We start from the raw sequence: 7,416 nt of genomic DNA, 5'->3' as shown, positions 1-7,416 counted from the left end.
TAGGTATTATATTGGAACCCAAAAGAATTAATTTTAGTAAGTTACAGAAATGTCAGTAAGCTTCAGTCAAATCTGTCTGCCTTTTCTATCATAGTTTATACAAGTGGAGCCTAAAACAAAATATTGCTGTGTATCCTCACACCCTAAAAGATACTCCTGTTCCAGATGCCAACCAACACTGAACTGTGGATCTGGCCTCTCAGGGCAGGGGGAGTACACATTTACTGGTGAACTGAAGAATTATGCACCATTTCTATCTGCCTCTCAGTGGAGATAAGAGCACATAGCATTTCCATATGCTAGTTCTTAAAAACTAAAAAATTAAAACCACATTTGTTAAGGGTTATGAACCAAGCTGAGATGCAAAGAAAATGGATTGGATAGAATGATACTTGGATTAGATCTGGAGCTCAGTGGCAGAGCACATTATTGGCATGCAGAAGGTGCTAGGCTCAATTCCTGGCACCTCCGGGTAGGGATAGGAAGGGATCCTGCCTGAAACCCTGGAAAGCTGCTTCCAGTCAGTGTTGACAATACTAGGCCAGATGGACCAATGGCCTGACTCAGTATAAGGCAGCTTCCGATGTTCCTAAAGGCAACCCTATGGGTTGCCCTCCTGATGGTTCCATTTATCCTGTTTGTGCTGCCCCCAGCTCTGTATTGTCTTGAAGTATAAGAAGTGCATATGCTTATACTGTGGGTGGAGAGATCAAGGATCTGCTAGCCAGGCCTGCTGTAGTTGGATCCTAGCAGTCTGGGATGAACTAGTAGAGACTCGGTTGGGCAGGAGCCTTTCTTTACTTTTGGGCCAGCCCGCAAAGGAGCACGAGGCTCAGACGACAGGGGAGAGCAGGCCCTGTGTTCGCCAGGCCTCACCCCTTTCTATCCAGCATCCACCAATAGTTTCCCACTGGACCTAACCCTCACTCATGACATCCTCCTTACTTCCCGTGGACTGTGAGTTATTGCCTCTTTTGTTGTTCAACAAAGAATTGTTTGCTGGATTAAAGAGAGGCTTGAGTTAAACGGGCTGAGAAGTGTCTCAACATAGAGCACATGGGGAAAAGAAAGCACACGGTTAGTTCCATCTATCCCATGCCCTGCTGGCAAGAGCCAGGCAGTGTGAGAGGCAGACGGAGGCAATTTCGCCTCCAGTTCTCTGTTTAAATGGCAAAAAGCAACTAGATGGGCCTCTGAGCCTGTCTAGGTTACGTACCTTTCAGTGGGTGGGGAGGGAACTCGAGAGCCCATGGGATATTCCTTATTGAGGCCTCTGCCCTGCCCTGCTCTGCCCATCAGCATGCCCCCACTTCTCTCTCTCCAGCTTCTTTTATGATGTTGCAGAAACTATAAATACTTTGGCATAGGATGGGGCCATATGTGTTCCCATCCCTTGGAGTTGTAAATAGTGATTATCCTTGGAAGAAAGTAAAACGAGGATCCATGAAATCAAAAAGGGATCCTCATGATTTCATATGATTTTTAAAGGGGAGACCACCATCCAATCACAGAGCACATCTGCCTCCACGGACTGAACCAGAAAGAACATGGATCTGCCACTCGTGCATGGAGCCACGGCACAAAAACAGGGATCCAAGGCAGAGATCCTCATGAGTTTTACAAGAAACATACCCCCAAACACCATCATATCACAAAGCACATCTGCCTCCACAGACTGAACCAGAAAGAACATGGATGCATCACTCGTGTGTGCAGCCATGGTGCAAAAACAGGGATCCCCAGGGATCATCATTTTTACAAGAAATGTACCCCAAAACATATCACAGAGCACATCTGCCTCTATGGACTGAACCAGGAAAATCATGGATCCACCTCTTGTGTGTGCAGTCATGGTGCAAAAACAGGAATCTCCAGGGATCCTCATGATTTTTACAAGAAAGATACCCCAAAACACCATTGTATCTCAGAGCACATTTGCCTCCATAGACTGAACCAGAAAAATTGCAGATCTGCCAGTCATGGGCACAGGCATGCCACAAAAACATGGATAGGAATTTTATATGGGATCCACATGAAACCATGGTCAAATCATAGATCACACGGATGCCCATATACTGAACCAAATTACTGATCCTGTACTTGACTGTTCCACTCCAGTACAAAAGCATTGATTCAAGGCACTTATCCTCAGAACTGAACCTTAAAAATCATGGATCCTGTAATCATTTTTTTTAAAACCTGGGTTTTTAGGAATGTGTGAGCATGCTAGTACATGCTGCCTGATCTCCTGCTGTGAATGAGAGCAGCTAAATAGTCCAGGAATGTTTCGTCCTTGCATTGTTTGTCATGATGTGCAAACAAGGAAGTCTGGCTTTTCTCTTCCACAACAAGCCTGAGAACCCCAAATAAAACCGTGGCTTATTTCTCTGGTTTGATCGTGAATAGACAAACCAGAGTTCCTGGTTTCATGTCACAACAATCTAGCAAGGGGCCAGAACATCTCTGGGTTGTTTCTGTGCTCCCAGTCCCAGCAGAGGCGATCAGGTAGTGTTCTCCAGCACGCTTCCACTCTCACAACCCAGGATTGTTTTGATATGTTTACCAGCCTCTTTCTCCAAATCCCTAATCAAATCGGCTCTCATCCTTCTATACTTGTTTGCCTATAAAAAAGCATGTATCCATCGGAGCAAGGTGTTCCCACGGAACAACCGGTATATGAGGAATGGATCCTCATTAATCATCTTAATGGTGTTTACATGGAACATCTAAAATCAAATGTTAAGTCACACCTTTGCCTATGGAGTGCACCGTAAAAATCAGCATGGATCCAGCATGCCGTGCCACACCATGCTGTGCAAGCTTTGATCAGAAGCATGTTCCTCATGATTCTTGCACGCAAGCCCCACCATGGAATCAAAAAGATATAAAAACCTATCTCTGAGGCGCGAGGTCTAATGGATCTTCATGGTTTTTGGAGGCCCACCATCTAATTACAGCTCACATCCACCTGCAGGTAATCCAATACAAGCAGGGATGTACAGATTTTGTTAGATCCTTTCCATCTGTGTTTGTCAGGTGTCTTTAATTCCATTGGCCACTCATTGATGGAATTGGATGACTTTCTACGAGAATTAGCTCCCACTTGTGCAAATACACATTCTCACTAATGCTCATGAGCGCTAATGTGCATTGACACATTATTTCAAGTATGCATTAGCACTAATGAGCAGTGATGCAAATCTCCCCCAAAAGTAAAAGAGTGGTCTGGAAGTCCACAGAATCTGTGCAGAAGAAGCCAGTTCACAGTAGAATCTGTAGAATCCGCGATTTGCTCCAGAAAATTGGCTCCTGGCAGTAGCCTGGGAGCTATCCACCAATGTAACTGGATGGCTACTAGTTCAACCACACTATGAGAGGAAGAAGAAAAAAATCAATTGACTGTCGGTATACTGCATTTTCTAATTTCTACATGACCAGGGGCAGAATCCAATGCAGCTCTTGTGTGTGCGGCCAGCCCCGCCACAAGTGGCCACTACTGGTGACTTAGCACTTCCGGGGTCAACCCAAAATGAGAGGAAATGCTCATTTCTGGAAGGGGGCAGATCAGTGGATCAGGCCCAATGACCACCCCCCTTCCAGAAAGGAGCATTCCCGCTTGTTTGGGGACTTACCCCTGGAAGCGCTCAATTGCTGGTCCGCAAGTGGTAGGGGCCGCTTGTGCAATGGAATTAGCAGGACTGGCCGTGTGCGAACCAGAATCAGCAGCCAGCTCCACTAGCAGATGGGCAGCATTGGATTCTGTGCTTAGACACCACAGTTTAGGAAGTTCAATCCCTGAAGGTCTCCAGGGCACCGTCTATTGTAAGAGGACTTCCAGTTTTTATGACCCAAGGATGTGGGCAAGGTGCTCATTTAAGTCAGCCCAAGCACCCTTGCTCTTCATGGATTATTAAAGGGACTGGATCATTTTGAGAGGTCATCAGTTCTTCCCTGCTGGTCGGAGTGGTGATACCACTTCTGAAATAAATATCCTTGGATCCAGCAGATCTGAGCAATATAGGCCAGTAGCTAACATCCCTTTCCTGGGCAAGGTGCCTGAGAAGGTGGTGGCAGATCAAATCCCATCACTCAGATAAAACTGATTTTCTAGATCCACCTTCAATCAGGGTTTAGGCCTGGTTTTGGACCAGATAATGCAGTGGTCACCCTATGGGATGAGCTTTGCTGGGAGAGAGACAAGGGGTGTGTGACCCAGTTGATTCTCCTGGACCTCGCAGTGGCTTGCGATGTCATCAACCATGACATCCTCCAAACTAGGCAGTCTGAGTTGCGTGTGGGTGGTACAGCTTTGCAATAGTTTCATTCATACTTGGATGGCCATTTACAGAAGGGTGGGGGTGGGTGTCTGCTAAACTGCTTGGCATCTTTTGTGGCCCAAAAAGGATTCATCTTGTCCCAAATGTACTTAACATCTACACTGAAACCTCAGAGTGAGGTCAATAGGAGACTGAGGGTGCATTGTCATCAGTATGCAGGTGACACATAGCTCTATCTCTCTTTCTCATCTGATCCAGGTGGGGAAGTGGATGATGTGCTTAATCAGTGCCTGGACACGATAATGGACATGATGAAGACAAATGAACTGAGGTTCAATCCAACTTTATGTTGCTTTTGCTGCAACAGACCAATACAGTGATCCCTCCGGGTTGGATCCTGACTCTGGGTGCATCCAGATGGAGGGCCCCTAGCACTACCAAAACATTGTGCATCTGTTACATCTTTTCCTCCCTCTCCGACCGTTATTCTGGTAAGAAAAAAGACAGAAGAAATGGTGGGATAACATGGGAGGTTATAATGGAAGATGTTGCCATCTGGACCCCACCCCCCACCCTTTTAATTCTGTGTTCGAGGCAGGGAGATTACAGAATAAAAGCATTATGTGGAAGCACCTTCAGTAATACATAAAGTAGACCCACTGATATTAATGGGACTTAAGTCATTACTAACTTAATTCACATTGATTAGTATCCAGTGTTAATCCCATGTAGACCAGACCAATTGAAATGAATGGGACTTAAGTCTCCTGCATTTCAATGGACAAAACTAAGGTCATGGCATCTGGCCCCATCACTTCCTGGCATATGGAAGGGGGAGAAATGGAAGCAGTGACAGATTTTATTTTCTTGGGCTCCAAGATCACCGCAGACGGTGACGACTGTAGCCATGAAATTAAAAGACGCTTGGTCCTTGAGAGGAAAGCTATGGCAAACCTAGACAGCATAGTAAGAAGCAGAGACATCACCTTGCCGACAAAGCTCCATCTAATCAAAGCTATGGTTTTCCCAGTAGCAACGTATGGCTGTGAGAGCTGGACTGTAAGGAAGGCCGAGCGCCGAAGAATGGATGCTTTCAAACTGTGGTGCTGGAGAAGACTCTTACGAGTCCCCTGGACTGCAATGAGGTCAAATCAGTCCATCCTAAAGGTAATCAACCCTGAGTGCTCATTGGAAGGACAGATACTGAAGCTGAAGCTCAAATATTTTGGCCACCTAATGCAAAGAGAAAACTCTGGAAAAGACCCTGATGCTGGGAAAGACTGAAGGCAAAAGGAGAAGGGGACGGCAGAGGATGAGATGGCTAGATAGCATCACTGATGCAATGAATATGGACTTGAGCACGCTCCGGGAGAGAGCGCAGGACAGGAAGGCCTGGCGTGCTATGGTCCATGGGGTCACGAAGAGTCGGACACGACTGAACGACTGAACAACAACAAGTCTACATAGGATCTACTCTACATAGGACTAATATTGAATACTACCCATTGACTTCAGTAGGTCTACTCTAAATATGACTACATCTGTATCCAAACCAAAATATTGTGGCAACTTAAAAACACTTCATGAGGCTTTTATTATGCAATAAACAAACCTCATTAACAGAACTGTAGAGAAGATCCTTATTCATGCACAAATGGGTAAAATCAAATATTTTGCTAAGTTACTATTCAGTGGTTTCCTGCTGGTCTGTTGGAAACTCCTTTGGTGGAGATTGGCAGCTGTCAGGTCAGTTTGAATTGGAGAATAAAGCAGCATCTCTGATGTTGAAATCAACGACACTTATAGCACAATCCTATACACACTTCCCTGGGATCAAAGCCCATTCAGAGAACACAGAGTGGTTTACTTCAGAGTAAACATTAATAAGAATGCACAGTTAAAGTTTGATCATACCACAGGACATCTGAGCCAATTTCATGGCCAGAAAAAATTGGTTTGCCATATGAGTTTGTTGGTTGCAGTTATACATTAATGTTAATCAAATAACTGAAATGTGTCTATTGTAACAACATGAAATAAATTATTTTAGAACATTTTTGTTCCCATAATCAATGCAGTCTTCCAACATTTACATGTTAAACTACAAACCATACTCGTTACCATTGACCATAAAAAAAGAAAAGGGCTGCCATCATATTGCTTTTTACTATAGTCTGATTCTTTGAACTTTCACAGAAGTAAGTCTCACCAAGTCCAATATGGCTTATGCAATAGAAAAGGCGGGCCAGCAAGCAAGCTCCTGATTTCCTCCTGTCATGATTTTATTCACCTGAGGGACAATCCCAAATGGGGCTCATGTTATATCCATTTGCACCCTTAGTAAACAAATAATAGACAACTAGCATTTGTAGAAGAAGTTTCTCCTAGAAAAAGTCCTTACATCTTTTCATGACTAAGGGCCAAAATAGACATGATGGTACATGGATCTTTATCAACCATGTCTAGGTTTTTAATATGGAAGCCCATCAATGAGAAATCTGGGTCCTTTTGTCTTGATGAACTGAACTTTTGCAAGGGGTGTGTGTGTAGAATCATAGAATAGTAGGGGTTGGAAGGAGCCTACAAGACCATCAAGTCCAACCCCCTGATCAATGCAGGAATCCAAGTCAAAGCATCCCTGAAAGATAGCTGTCCAGCTTCATCTTGAATGCCTCCAGTGTGGGAGAGCCCACCACCTCCCTAGGTCATTGGTTCCATTGACATATCGCTCTAACAGGAAGTTTTTCCTGATGTTCAGTGGAATCTGACTTCCTGCAACTTGACCCCATTATTCCGAGCCCTGCACTCTGGGATGAACAAGAAGAGATCTTGGCCTTCCGCTCTGTGACATCCTTTCAAGTACTTGAAGAGCGCTATCATATCTCCCCTCAGTCTTCTCAAGGCTAAACATGCCCAGTTCTTCCAGTCTCTCCTCGTAGGGCTTTGTTTCCAGTCCCCTGATCATCTTTGTTGCCCTCCTCTGGACCCTCTCCAGTTTGTCTGCATCCTTCTTAAATTACAGTGCCCTGAACTGGACACAGTACTCTGGATGAAACCAAACCAGTGCTGAGTAGACAGGAACTAGTACTTCACATGACTTGGAAGCTATACATCTATTAATGCAGCCCAAAATAGCATT

At 44.8% G+C, this 7,416-nt stretch overlaps 1 long non-coding RNA gene across 1 annotated transcript; it reads left to right on the top strand.

The window, feature by feature from the left end:
- The first annotated feature begins 794 nt into the window (after window positions 1–794).
- On the top strand, window positions 795–6,327 carry LOC146344372 (uncharacterized). The gene is made up of 3 exons (XR_014792520.1): window positions 795–957; window positions 4,536–4,768; window positions 5,308–6,327. It is a non-coding gene; the product is annotated as an uncharacterized LOC146344372 (long non-coding RNA).
- Window positions 6,328–7,416: the final 1,089 nt, after the last annotated feature.

The sequence above is a fragment of the Heloderma suspectum genome, chromosome 5, assembly GCF_057233095.1.
Source record: "Heloderma suspectum isolate Gila_16-S chromosome 5, 16-S_ref, whole genome shotgun sequence".
NCBI lineage: Eukaryota > Metazoa > Chordata > Lepidosauria > Squamata > Helodermatidae > Heloderma > Heloderma suspectum.
This window is presented reverse-complemented; position numbering and strand designations above follow the sequence as displayed.